This window comes from Bidens hawaiensis, unplaced genomic scaffold, assembly GCF_021521415.1.
Source record: "Bidens hawaiensis isolate Kalapana, Puna unplaced genomic scaffold, B.hawaiensis_p1.1 tig00000935_1, whole genome shotgun sequence".
Classification (NCBI taxonomy): Eukaryota; Viridiplantae; Streptophyta; class Magnoliopsida; order Asterales; family Asteraceae; genus Bidens; species Bidens hawaiensis.
In genome coordinates, this window is record NW_027491054.1 from 4,483,072 (window position 1) to 4,498,567 (window position 15,496).

At 39.7% G+C, this 15,496-nt stretch overlaps 1 pseudogene across 1 annotated transcript; it reads right to left on the bottom strand.

Annotated features, from left to right (window-relative positions):
* Positions 1–10,286: 10,286 nt before the first annotated feature.
* On the bottom strand, positions 10,287–13,073 carry LOC143548769 (phosphatidylinositol 4-kinase gamma 7 pseudogene; annotated as a pseudogene). The gene is made up of 3 exons (XR_013138009.1): positions 12,716–13,073; positions 12,431–12,484; positions 10,287–12,343 (listed from the first exon to the last, which is right to left on the bottom strand). The product of XR_013138009.1 is annotated as a phosphatidylinositol 4-kinase gamma 7 pseudogene (transcript).
* Positions 13,074–15,496: the final 2,423 nt, after the last annotated feature.

Sequence of the window (15,496 nt, forward strand, 5' to 3'; positions counted from 1 at the left end):
GGGGCAATCTAGTAAATAGCAATTTGATATTGTTTAAAGTGTATTAATATAATTTTAGCAAGTAAGTATAGTAATATATGTTAGTAATTTTAATAATGTAACATTTCAAATATACAATTTAAGTTTTTAAGTGGCATTTATGATAAAATCAAAATTATGTTGGTTTTTTATGTGTAAAATTTTGCCAAGGGACTTTTATGAAATTATATAACGTATGTTGATTTTTATGCCAAAAAATTGTTTAGGGACTTTTATGAGCAAAATCAGAAAGTATGTCGGTTTTTTATGGTATTTTCGTATTATAAAGACAACCCACATAAACCCGTTACAGATTCTTGCAATAGGTCCACATCAGAGAAAGCTATAAGAAATTTTATGATTTTTCTGCTGCAAACTGGTTTATTATATACCGAATGGTAAGACCGTTAGCTAAAGAGAAAATCTTTTTGACTATCTTAACTTTTGGAACATATAAATTTTGAAAATCAAAGAAAGAATCTCACTGGGGGAGTGTTTGGCCTAGCTTTTATCTTTTAGCTTATGTTTGTATTTTAAAATGAGCTTGTAGTTTATTTTTTATTATTTGATAAGCTCCTTTTATGTGTTTAGATTAGCTTATATTCTACAAAGTTGATAAGCTCTTTTTAAGTGTTTTTGTTAGCTTTTTTTATTTAGCTTATGTTAGTAAAACGACCAAAAGGGGCATGGTTATATATTATCACATAACTTATATTTTATATGTATCTACTTTATTTTTATGAGTTATACTGTCATTTTTGGATAAATTTATATCGAGAATGACGTAAAACTTCTACAAAAATACATTAATATTCAATAAACATTCATCTTTGTTTGGTTAGATCTCCTGCAATCATATCTCTAACTACACTCATGTATAAATAATCTATTCTACGTTGTGTACTCGTGTCTTCATCTATTTCATTAATGTCATTAGACCTTTGACTATCAATACCATTATTTGGAGTGTAAGATTCTTGTTGTGCCTTGTTAAATCCTTCATCACATGTATCATTTTTTCTAATATAATTATGAATTACCGTAGATGCTAGCACGATATTCACCTCGTAGGTATAATTTGATATGCATATACTGTAATATCTCCCATCTAGCCTTCCATACTCTAAAAGTCGTTCAATGACATTTATCAATGATGAATGATGGTAGTTAAATATCTCTTTATGCCCTCTAGGAGCACGACCAGCAACCGTTTTTTCACGATGAAATCTGGTATATGATAAGGAATGTTGTTTTCTTTATATGGAGCAAGATAACCCCTAGTATTTGGATATCCAGCATCAACAACGTAATATTTATCCACCATTTACCTCTTATTAATTATGCATCAATAAGTTGTTAAATTTTTACAGTAATAAATTGCCTCTTATTAATTATCCATCATTTAGGCCATGGGGTATACTCTAACGCCCAACAAAGGTTAGGATGACATGACACTTTAAATATTCATTAAATCACGCCCCGCTAGTGTTTAGTTTGTTAAAAAAGCCCATGGATTATGCTTTTCACTGGTTATAATGAACAATATGCATTAATTATGCATTAATTACTAATTGATTTGTTAAAAACTAATATGAGTGATATAGAGTTAAATATATTAAACTATTTTCTTTTAGGGCAAATGGGTAACTTACACTCTTACACAATAAAGCTTCTTTAAATAAGCTAAAAACCATCTTCAAATTAGCTAAACCAAGCGCGATTACTTTAGGGTTAAGCTCTTGTGTCATTGAACTAATAATCATCGGTTATTGCAATCCAATTGGTTTTCATAACATAAATTGGTAATTGGGTAATTGTGTCAACAATTCGGTTAAAGTATCGTTTGTCATCACAATCAAACTAATACGTCTAGTAATTACTGCCCAATCGAGTCAGTTGAATCTGCGATTAAGTTTAATATCACATCACTTGAACCTAGAGTGAATGCCTTTTCTAATTATTGTTTACAAACTTCAAAACTAATCGTGTTTTCTAAATCATCTTTTCATTTGCTTGACATCGACTGTCTGCTTAGAATAATTAAGTAATTAGTTTAAATAATGAATTTGACTTGCACTTTCCTTTGATTCCTTGAGGAGATGACATTACTTATCCGTACTAGTTATATGTATTTAAGTCCATAAAATACTTGTTTTTGATTAGACCACGACATCTACATCAGCGTGCGAGGCCTCCGATTGGTGGAATTCCTTACATGACTGGCGACTCACACCTTCTTTCATACCATCAAGCTATAAACACCGCTCAAACCCCAACGGTAAGAGGATCGGAACTTCTACACGGGAATACTCACTAGTGTTCCGTGATAACTTGTATTCAGTATTTATCCAGCCTCCCATACTGATTCTCATGCCGGAGGGTAGTTACGTGAAGACCCCCCCCCCAGCTCGTAGCGAGCTCACGGTGTTCTATTTTGTAGGTGAAAACGCTCAGATCTGCCAGATTATGCTCCACCCCTGTGGGAAAGACTAAGTGTTAACCTAAGGACTAAGTGATTAGGCCAAGGGTTAATCTAGTGTTTCTTCATTGGTTTCATCCGTGCATTTTTGCAAGAATTAGCTTTCATAAAATCTTCATCTTCTCGGTCGAAATGAGTGTTAAAACACCTACCCCTACACGCGGGACAGATGTTAGTCGTCCAGCAAAGGGCGAATACGGTGCAAGACACCACAGTTAAAAACATTGAGGGCACCGTTAACGCATCCAATCCTCCACCCCATTTTACGATAACTGCGAGCACCAGATTCTATCCGCGTCAGCAACTGCAAACTCCGTTTCAGCCAAGCATCATGGCATGGTGGGAAGCGGAGCAAGAGAAACTCATGGAAAGGATGCAAGAGAAATTTTCATCTAGAGTTCAACGTAAAACTCTGTTTGGCTGGGCCCTGAGTAGCAATGAGGCGCATGACCAAGCCAAGCACGAGTCTGCCCCTCAGAGGCATCAAGTGGCGGAATCCAATTATGTGAGCTCAACGTGGCGAACGAGTTAGAACCCAGCTGGGGAACCAAATTCGGGTCCACCGCTCGCGCCACATGGCCTCTTCAATAAAAGATGACCAGGATTACGAGGAAAGTCAAGAGAGGGCAAGCACTCACGATACACCTCCAAAAGTCATTGAGTATCATCCTGACACTGAAGTTAACTTCTCCAAACCCTATAGACCAATAGCTTCGACGGACAAGTCTAAGTTCATCAGGAAGATCGCAGAAGCAGGATTGCTCGCGAATCCAAAGATCCCACCAACGGTAGGAAAGTATGATGCTCTGACCGGTCCAAATGATCACTTAAAGACCTTCATCACTGCTGGATTGGTCTCAGGGTGAACCATGCCCCTTTGGTGCCACGTGTTCACGTTAAAACTGATGGGCGCCACTCAAAAATGGTTTTAACGCCTGCCGGAGGGGCGAATCACAAGCTGGAATGACTTAGCATACAAGTTAACCCAACATTTCAGTCAACAAAGGCACCATGTTAGCGATCCAGCTGATATCCTCAATGTCACTTGCCGACACAATGGAAGCATCAAATATTTCATCACCCGATTCAATAAAGAAGAGCTCAACATTGGCGGAATTCGCGATAAACTCGTGTGCGCGGCCTTCCGGCAGAACATGCGGTGCGATGACCTCATCTCCACCCTCACAGGTCGCGATTGCATGTCGTAGAGCTGGGACGCCATCATGACGGTGGCGAAGCACTACGCACGCACTGAGAAAAAATTAGGGAGAGGTCTTCCACGGGACGACGCGCGGAATGTTCTCAATCAAGCCAGGAAAGACAAGAGTAAGACTGGGCCAGTTTGGTCAAGAATAAACCACGAGGTGTCATCCTCAAACTCCCACCCGCTCTTCGGCCAGAAAGGTAAGTAGAAAGCGCAACAGCAAAAACATAGATGGGCGCCGCAAACCAAAAGTCCTTCAGAGATCATGCTCTTTGAGGGCATTGAGTTCAGGAAACCGCAACCGCTTAAGCAGTGAACAAACATGGATATCCATACCATAGATCAGTGCTACTACCTCAAGGACGCTATTGAGGAGTATGTGAAGAATGGAAATTGGATCACCTAGTCAAGACCATCCGTGGTGGCGGAAAGAGGAGTGCCGGATATGATGGCTGAAGATCAGGAAAGAAAATCAGGGATCTCCACGTCAACATGTTTAGGGCGCATGCCAAGGGAAGGAAGCGCCCAGAAGCAGATCACACGGCATGGAAGGAAGAACAAGCCATCTTCCCATGGGTCAAGGGCGGAGCCAACAAAAAATCCCCACTAATCATTACCGCGGTCTTTGACCATTACCGAACCTCCCACTTCTTCATCGACACCGGAGCAACGTCAGACATCATGTATCGGCAATGTTTCGACCTGCTAGGTGATAAAGACAAGCGCCAGAATCAAACCGGTGAATGCGCCTACTGCGGATCAGGAGTTACAAGATCAGATTGGCAGAAACTTGGAAGTTTTCATGGATGATCTAGTCATCATGAGCGCGGAGGAGCTCTCGTTGATCTAAGAAATCGAAGAGACCTTTAACACGCTCCGCCAAATAAGCATGAAGCTCAACCCAGAAAAATGGTCCTTCGGAATGAATGAGGGGAAATTCCTAGGCGTCATCATCACTAAGATGGCTTCAAAGACAACTCGTAGAAGGTGGGGACAATCTTCAAAATTCCATCTCCCGCAACCTTACAAACAGGTCCAAACACCTAATGGTCGTTTTGTGGCGTTGAATAGATTTTTGGAAAACCATGCCGATAAGTCATTCCCGTTCGTGTCCACCCTCCGCAACTACCTCACGAAGACGTAGTTCCGCTGGACCCCAGAGGCGTAATCTGTATTACAAGAAATCAACTCCCGGTTGATCGAACTCCTCATGATGACTGCACCACTACCGAAGGAGCCACTAGCGTTATATCTCTCCACTTCAGATAGGGTGATCAATGTTGTACTAATGATAGACAGGGATAAGGTGCAAACCCCCATCTCCTGTGTCAGCCACACATAGGGTGAATGGTCCCAAAAGGGACGGGAAAAAGCCACTAGAAAGGTCATCCACCATGTATCAAAGGCGCTGGCCAACTGTGCCCAAGAGACATGGTCGAAGCACGCTTACAGACACATAAGTCATATACTCTACCCTCGAGAAACTGGTACTCGCGCTAGTACAAGCTTCGCGTTGCCTGCATAGGTACTTCCAAGGACATCAGGTCAATGTTCTAACCATTTACAAGCTTTACAATCTACTTTGCAAACAGGAACTCTTGAGAAGGCTTGCAAAATGGGCCATCGAGTTAGAAAAACATGCGATAGAATATAAGCGAAGACCCACGATCAAGGGTCAGGTGTTGGCTGACTTCATCATGAAATTACCCGCAGCACGGGAAGATGAATGCTGTGGGGAAATGGAACCTCCCGTGGCACAAGAGAAGGAAAACATTTGGAAGCTCTACATGGAAGGAGCTTCAAATGATGAAGGTTCAGGTACCGGACTGAGACCATAGATCCTGAAGACCATGAATTCACATACGCCGTTCGTCTTGATTTTAAAAGGCACAAATAACGAGGCGGAATATGAAGCCTTCCTGGATGGCCTCAGGATCGCACGAAAGCTTGGCGCCAAACACCAGGAAGCCCAATGGACTCAAGGTTGGTAGCAAGTCAAATTGGAGTGTCTTTTGAAGCCAAGGACGAACAAATGGCTTTATACCTGGCCCAAGCCAACGCGCTAATGCAAAACTTTGCTACATGCAAGGTAAGGCATATCAGGTGAAGTGAAAATAAACAAGCTGAGACACTAAGAAAATTAGCATCAGTCAGCTTTGAGCATTTGCCTCATAGAGCTCCTCAGCACCTCTTCAGTTCCCATAAAAGAGTTTTACGTCATCACTACAGGCACCGCATCCAGGATGACACCAATTATTAATTCTTTTCTGCTGGTATCTTACCAGGAAGTAAGGCGGAGGCTAGGAAGATACACCATAAGGCGCTGAATTATCAGATGAAAGATGGCATTTTGTATCAGTAATCTTACATAGGACCGCTCCTCCGATGCATGGACTCATAAGATGCCAACTATCTCTTAAGAGAGATCCATGAAGGCATCTATGGGGTACACGCAGGTCCACATATGGTGGTAGCAAAAATCATGAACGCAGGGTACTGCTGGCCAGGCATGCATGTGGACACTGAAAAACAAATCCGTAAATGTGGTACATGTCAACGCCATGCGCCAAATACCCTCTGTCCGAAGAACAACATGATATCAATCACTATCGCGTGGCAATTTCAGAAATGGGCCATTGGCATAACGGGGCCATTTCCAGAAGTGCGGGGGCGGGCGAAATTTTTGATAGTCGCGGTCAACTACTTCACCAAATGGATAGAAGCCAAGCATGTAGCTACTATCAACGCCGCCAACGTGAGGAAGTTCATATGTGACTTCATCATCTGTCGATTTAGCTTAACCATGAACATAGTCAGCAACAAAGGAACGAAGTTCACCGACCACCACGTGAAAGCCTGGATCGCAGAACTGCAAATCTCATAAATTTTACATCTGTGGCGCATCCACAAGGCAATGGGGAAGTCGAGCGCGCCAATAGCAGCATCGTCGATGGAATTAAGAGAAGGTTAGACCATTATAGATCTGGCTGGGTAGACCAGATTGCGCATGTCCTTTGGGCCCTCAGAACACAAAGGAACACAAGCAACTCTAAAACACCATTTAGCCTCACTTATGGCACAGAAATTATGGTCCCGGTGGAAATAGGTCTACCCTCCCTGCGCGTCCTAACCGTGAAAGAAAACAACGACGAGCAGTTCCACATTGATTTGATGCTCCTAGAAGAACAAAGAAAGTTGGTTGCGATGCACAAACACAATTACAAGCACCAACTCCAACAATATTGCAATGCCAAGGTTAAGATCAGCGAGTTTAATATCGGAGATTACGTCCTCCGCAACAACTAGGCATCAAACGTTCAAGCCAGGCAAGTTATCTCCAAATTGGGAAGGACCTTATCGAGTTACTAAGGTCCTAAGCAAAGGCGCTTATGCATTAAATAAAATCGATAACACGCCTATTTCGTGAACCTGGAACGCGGCGCGGCTACGAAGCTGTTATATGTAAACCGATTTCATTTTTTGTAAAAGCGGGCCTAAGGCCACATTACTAATGAAAACGACACTCCGTCATAGCGATTTAAGTTGGCGTTAACCAAAGTTATGTATTTAAATTTTGTATTTCAAGATTGGCGATATAACAGGATATTCCATTCCTAAGTTAGCGACATAACAAAGTAAATATTTACAAGCAATGATATGGAAGCATTTCATTTCATTCATAAAAATAATTATTTACAAAAGTGGATATCAACATCCGATGAATCATTACAATTTGCATAAGCCTATTCTACTTATGTGCAAATCTAATCCTGGCATGGAGAGGCTTCATAGTCTACTCTCTCTTCTTCTCGTTCTCCTTAAGAACTATGTTTTTCTGAGCTACACCATAAAAAATATTTTAATAAGTTTCATAGGGCTTCTCGACTTTGTCATAATGACAACATAAAAAACAACATGTTAACCCATTCAATTTTGTGAATATTTTGTTTCATTTGAGCATAATTTAGCATGTCATGCTTCCATTTGATGTTCTTATCGCCATTAAAAGAAAAATTAATATTGACATAAATATTTCAAATTTGATAAAAGTTAAGCATTGATAGGCATGGGGGTGGCATTTCGAAAGTGTTCGCAATGTTTTCTTAAATTTTAATAGTTGATGGGAAAATAGTCAGTTTGCCAAATCCCGAACCTTTTGATTATTTCAAAAAATGCTTAAAAATAAATTTGAAACCCGAATCATATTTAAAATTTTAACTTTCATACTTTTGACATTTTAAAGTCAACACTTTGAACTCATAACAAATTTGACGATAAATCTATTTTGCATTCTCATACTTTTAAAAAAACTCGAAGTTTTCATTTTTGACCCTAACAAATTTTGACCAAAATATAGTTAACTTGTACTAAACAATCTATTTACCAACTTTTGACTCATAAAATCAAATTTAAGTTCCATAAAAAAACCCAAAACAATTTTCATTTGAGAAACATGATTTGTTGTTGATTTTTGGAATTCACCAAGTATTTTGAATATATAATAAAATAATATGTTAATAATTATATTTATAATAATATATGGATATTATATAAATATAGTGTAAAAGGAAAGTGAATAATTATTGATTTATTACATATATTAAGGTATATTAGTTTTGAAGGGAAAAAGTTATGAGAATTAATCAAAACATTACAAATGTCTACATTTATTTTACTTTATTAGAATATAAGTAGATGTAGTAGAGAACAAATTTAGGCATACTTGAAACTAGAAAAGATGCATACCAGATTGAATGAAACCCAATATAATTTGAAAAGTACTATCACAGTATCAATTTCACTTGCCAATGAAGTGACACAAACCCCACATGATAGATATTGCCATATTGGTCATATATCGATGTTCATTGTTCGGTCACACAACGGTTTTGTGTCAAACCATTAATTATAGTTTAAGAAAATGGCAAGTCAAAACAACCTAATTGATGAGGTTAGCTACACTAGCCAAACCATTCTTCGGTTTACTTAGGTGGTGTTTGTTTTTACTTAAAACATCTACAGGAGGCTTATGTCTACGGGGCGCAGACATAAGCTTCTGAAGACTGTTTGTTTTTTTTTTTAAATAAGATCTGCAAACTGCTTTTATGGTCTTAAAAAAGAAGCTATTGTTTAACTTCTTCACACATCTTCACACTTCTTAACATCCTATCAACACCCAATGTCTAAAACCACCACCACCCATCGTCCGCCGCCGCCACCACCAGCACCCACCATCCGCCGCCACCACCGTCCACCACCACCACCACCGTCCATCACCGCCACCACCCACCGTCCGCCACCACCACCGTCCATCACCGCCACCACCCACCGTCCCCTACCACCACCCACCACCACCGTCCATCACCACCACCACCACCACCACCCACCCGTTGGCCACAACCATCGTCCACTACCACCACCCACCGTCCATCACCACCACCCACCCGTCGGCCACAACCATCGTCCACTACCACCACTCTCCGTCCGCCCACCACCACCACCACCTACCATCCGCCACCAACACCGTCCACCACCCACCACCATCACCGTCCATCACCACCACCCACCGTCCACCACCAACTATTTTGCTAGTCTACAGACGTTAAATGACTTCTATCTGCTGTGATATGTATGATAGGTAACTAATTTTCAGGTTATGCAGACGATACCCAGTTTATAAAACAAATAGTATTATATTTTCAAATTGCAGACCTTCAAACCACATTTTCAGTTGCAGACATGAAATCAGATAAAATCATATTGCAGACAGTTTTTGTCTTCAAATGTTATACATATAACTATATATAAGTAGTTACATAAACAATCTAGAACCATTACATGAACCAAACCAAATAATTCTCAAACCAGCAACCGGATCAATTCATCAACCGATTTGATTTTATTTGAATTCGGTTAGTTTTAACAGGTTTATAAACGCACTGTCAAATTGGATTAGCGTCAAACCATCAATTATAGTTTTAGAAGATGGCAAGCTAAATCAGCGAGGTTGATTAGGTTACCCAGGTTAGCTAAATCATCCTTTGGTATTTACTTAGTTGAGGTTGATTAGGTTGCCCAGATTAGCTCAATCATCCATTGGTATTTACTTGGTTTAATTTGCTTTAATCGTTTGTTTGCGTTAAAGTATTAATGATTCATCAATGGTATGCATATAAATAATTACCTAAACAATCCCAACCATTAAACCAGAAACCCGAACCATATAAATCTCAAACCAACCAGCAGAAGCAATCAATTTGATTTTATTTGAATTCGGTCGGCTTTAACATAAAACATGTCGCTCCCGTCGAACTGCATTAGCATACAAAAACATGTAAAATGAAATCACCAACCATCCAACAGTAATGAAGTATGTGAACAACATGACATATTTACAATATATTTTTTTCATTCCTTTTAAAGCTTTTTTTGATTTTCCATACTACAAATTATTCATAAAACAAGTCTGTAAGGAAATAAATATTAAAGAACTCATTCAACAACTAAACCATCTCTTCAACCACTATTTACAAGCATACCCCTTATTCAACCAACCTCATACTCATTACTCATTTCAAGACTCATTACTCATAAAACTATATCAGTACCTGCAAACTCTTTCAAAACTGGCAAGAAGTACCAAGCCTATGTAGTTGTTTCTGCCCTACACTTACCGACTTCCGGTTTGCAAAAGCCGGGCCTACAAGCTCTTGAAACTTTTCTAGAAAAACGCACCACTCTTCTTCGTTCATGTCTCCAAACTTCACAAAACTAGCACTTGCGGGTAACTGCTCGTTTGCACTCCTATGCCCGTATGATGAATTCACTCCATTTCCATTAATGTTACTGTATCCGTATCCGTATCCATACCCATTGCTTTCGGATTTCGTTTTCAGGCTCTTGAGGTTATGACCAGTAAACGAGTTGTTCTTTGGCAATACAGGCCGGTTCGACACCAAGCGGACCTTTCCCGAGCCAGCAAGTGGACCATCATCTTCTTCTTCCTCCTCTTCAATAGTTTCTTGAAGTTTGGAAAACGGGTTCCGCCCGAATCCAAAGTGGGAAGGCGTCGGGGTCGTGAAATCATCAGTGAAGTCGAAACCAGAATCATCACAACCGTCCATTTCAAACTGGAACGAATCTTCTTGACCGTTGAATTTAGGAGAAGATGTAAATGTCTCGCGTTCAATTTCCATCTCGGCAACCAGTCTTCTAGCTTCCATACATATTAACTCGAGCTCACTCGGTTCCTCTTCACCACGCCTAAATTCTCGACTCATCATCTCCCCAATTTCAGCAAGCGTAAGCCCGTAAGCTGCAGTTTCCTTGAGGAAAATGGTACAAAGAATCAACACCCGCAGAGAAGCCTCCCGGATCATAGGAAGCTCGGTTTTCAACATATCTGCATCGCGATATGGATTAAGATCTTGAATGTATTTCAGCTCTTCTTCAGTGAACGGGATTGAAGCTTGTGGCCAGTGGATCCATTCAAAATACGGGTCCTCTAAATTTTCAGGCAAGCAAAGACCGTGATCGATAGGTATGAGTTCCACTTGACCGAACCTCTGAACTCCATCATCATTAACCTTTTTAACTAAAAGATTCCCCGCGTGTCTATCTGTGTTGAAGATTCTAATATCTAATATACCAACACGATGAACCGCAGACACCGGGAAACTTGACGTTCCATGATCACTAGCATCAAAATCATGAGAGATGTATTGTTGCAGAGACGCAAGCTTGCTAAAATGTTTCATTTTTAGTGCTTTCTTGTTATTATTATTGTTGTTACCGCTTACGTTATCATTAATATTGAAAATTGAATGTGTAATCTTGACAAGTGCGGTCGGAGGTACATTGGCAAAGTGATCATAATCAAGCAGGTAAGCCACCACCTCACGATAACCGGTCTCACCAACCCGAACTGATCGTTTCAACCCTGGTTGACCTAAAGCTCGACCCACAAATCCTTTCGGGTTATTAGGTGCAAACGGCTCCTCATCCGTCGGTTTCACAATCGCAACACTCTCACCTCTACTGTTTCTAAAATAATAAGCACCACCAAGTCCACTCTGAACCGGGATCGGGTCAACACCAACCTTCATCGCCTTCACAATCTCCTTAACTAGCTGTTTCGTTTTCTTGAAACTGTCAGAATGCCCCAAGATCTCAATCGGACCACTCCAATCTCCCGGTTGCATATCCCTACCACTCGGAGACAGACATGGAGACGACGAGCTCCTGTGCATCCCACCTCGTGTCAACAGAAGAGGAGCATCATTACGAACCGCACTCAGATCATTTTTCAAAACCGTGTCCCCAAAGGTTAAACAACTTTCCTCAACCGGCACATTCAGCGCAACTTGCAACCTTCTCTTAACCGTGTGAGCATTATCACTCCGATCCAACTCCATCCCCAGCACGCAGCCAGTCTCGGTTTGAACAAAAACCCGTCTCCGGCCTGACGGTTTCACCACTTCCATCCCATCCTTCCCATGATACTCCCTCCCTAAGGGACTGTTGTAAACCGCTACAGCCATTTGTGTTTGAATCGGGCTGTCGTTACGAGACATTAACAAAGGGAGGTTGCACGGGTTGATGGATCTCACCTCTCCACCCAATGAGTCTCAAACTTAACACACCTTAAACCGATCCAATCCTGTTTAAACTTAGAGTCGAAAAACGATCATTAATCGCAAAAGCCGCTTCAAACCGATCCCGATTCACACAGATCTTATGTTTATAGCATTAGATTATAACTTGAACCAGAGGAGAAAGTAATACTGTCACAGAAACATAATAAACATACATAACAATCAGCTAATTTCATCAATCACTAATTAAACATTAATATGAGCAAATCAAACAGTAATTCACACTTAATTGGGTTAAAATAGACGAAATTTATGAACAATAATATGGGTAAAATTCATACAATCAATCGAATCATTAAATCGAACACATGCATGATTCAAAACCTCATTAAGAACCACAAACCAAATCAAAAAGCTTACCAGATCCCTAAATCGGAGACAAAATCACACAATGCAGATCATAGAACAAGGAACGGGTTGAATTCGAGATGATAATTAAAACATGACACCCAAAAGAACAAATTTCCGATGATGTTCGTCTTCCTCGTACCTTGTTCTGCACTCTCTCTCTAAATTAAGCTCACTTTCTCTCTCTAGCTCTGTCTTTGTCTCAGCTGAGGGTGTATGTAATTATAATCAGTTTTTAACTGCGGTTAACCAGAAGTAAAGAACGCGTTTTATGTGAGGTTAGATAACTAACCCTGGTTATGTTCAGGACTTATGGCTTTCGAAGGCTCTGGAAGATGGGGGATTGGCCGTTGATTTGAGGGAGTGATTTGATGGTGGCCGTTGGATTGGAGTGGGGTACAATGCTTGACTGTGACGTGGCTGATGGTCAGAGGCATGGGATTTTGATGTGCACTTTAATATTATTCAGTACTAAGTACTATTTAGTATTTACATAGGTTCGGTGTCTTCTTTATGAAAATCTTAAAAGGACAAACCACCAAAATAAATTACAACAAATATCGAGGCTGTAGATTCGAGTTTCGCATAAAAGTATTTTGATCAAAATGAGCTGGAGCTTTTTAGTTGTGAGTTTTCTTATGAATATGTGGGCCGAGTTATCATGTTAATTGTTATGTTCTTTAAACAGAATGGTGATTTATTTGTTAGGATGATCGATGACTCACGGTGATTGAGTCTTTATTATTAAAAAAAACAGAATAGAATAAATTACATTTGTTTACGTGAAAATTGATGGAACAAAATTTATATTATTGTTAATATAAAATGGAATGTAAACAATTTTTATTGTTGTATATAGGTCTTGCTTTGCATATGACACGATGTAAATAATCATGCCAACTTTATGACAGTAGGAATTAAGACGTGAAATCCGTCTCTTTTGGACCAAAACATGCAAAACGGTTCCAAATAAACTAAACATGATGGCTGATGAAATGTTTCCCAAGAAAAGAGTTTAAACTTTACCCTTACGTTATATATGTTTTACAAAAATTTTAATATTAATCGATCATTTGGGATTTGGTATTTTTCCTTTTTTTGGTGTCGAAGCACACTCGATCTCGTTTACTTTGTTGTGCTTATAGTATGAGTTAATTATTAATTATGGATAGAGTTATAAATAGAAAATTACAGCATGACTATGATCGAAGAAAGGCTCGTGTCGTATAGTAGTCATGACAAACCTAAACCTTTCATTGTCTATCTTTATGTTTATAAAATATTGTAAAGTCTAACTAAACTAAAAAGAATCAACTCTTTTCCTCTTAGTTCGCACGTACCATATTAAATCAATATTTTCCATAATCATTCAGACAAGTGAAATACCTTAATGTTCATAGAATAATGTTTGTATCAAGTGCAACAAACAATCTAATTATTATTGATGTTATATGATTACATTGTTTTCAGTATTGAAGATTCACCAATTTAATCCTTGATTAGGATCAAACCTATGTCTCACCCTTTCGAAGGTATTGCTTTGGCCGTCACGAGTTTAAATCAGATCAAACCTGTAAAACAGATCACCGTGAGCTCGTTACGAGAAGGATGCGATGTTACAAGAAGGATGCGATGTGGGTTTTTCTCGTAACCACCCTCCGGCGTAAGAATCAGTGACGTTTTCGGTGAGATATACCAGAAAGTATTATGTGACCGGCGGAATGCGTGTGTACCTCTTTGTTAATTGTACGGGGGTATTTATAATAGGGGGTAGAGAAGAATCATTAGCTGGGTTATTACTATTAAAATAGCCTTTCATTCACTTGAAGGGACACATGGTTATCCCTGATTGATTGTAACAGCTAGCCATGTGCGATGCCATTAGAGAATGTCCTGCTGGCATGCTCTCATTTGTTCAGCTTTCACGTGCTCCTATTTGTGTTGATAAACGTTGCTATCATGGAATCTTTTGGTTATGATCAACTAACGGTGTCGCCTGTATCTCTTTTGCCTACGAATAGCTTCCATGGGCTTCTATAAGTTTTGATGTGGTTCTTGCGGGTGGCTCTTGTGGATTGTTCTTGCAATGGTGGGTCCGACCCGCGTGGGCAGTATTGTGGTCTAAGAGCCTTATTGGGTCAGCTTGCAAGTTCATTGGACCCAATCCCTTCAAGTATTTAGCTATCAATCAACAATCAACTCAGAGGTCCGGTAAATATTTTTAACTTCCTTTGGACTTTCATATGAATAACTTGTTTTCAATTAGTTTCTTTTTAACCGAATATCTTACCCCGTTTAACCTACTCTTAAATGTATCCATTATCCATCTTGAAACAACAAACTAAACCATAAATTATGAATACATATCTTCTCACACGCCTTAATACCCTAACCCTTTTAGCTGTTGTCACGCCCCGTTGAGCGATTTGCGGAAGCGTAAAACGGAAATGTAACAGACACCTCTGGTATCAACCACATTGTTTATAAAGAACAATACAAACTAGTTTACAATATTTTACATCGATCTAACTTTGTTTACAACTAGGTGATACAAACTAAATCCAGCCCGTTAAGCGACTTTACTTCTTACTAGCACACTTGCATCAATTCACCCAGCATTGATTGCAAGTCAAACACGTAGCACATTGACTTTCTAGCCCAAGTCTGGTATACCTGAAGAACATGTTAAAACGGGTCGACTACAAATAGTTGGCGAGTTTCACGAGTTTCAAGAAATCATTTGTGCGTACAACAATCACAGTTGTAAATACGCAAGTATGTATGTATGTACGT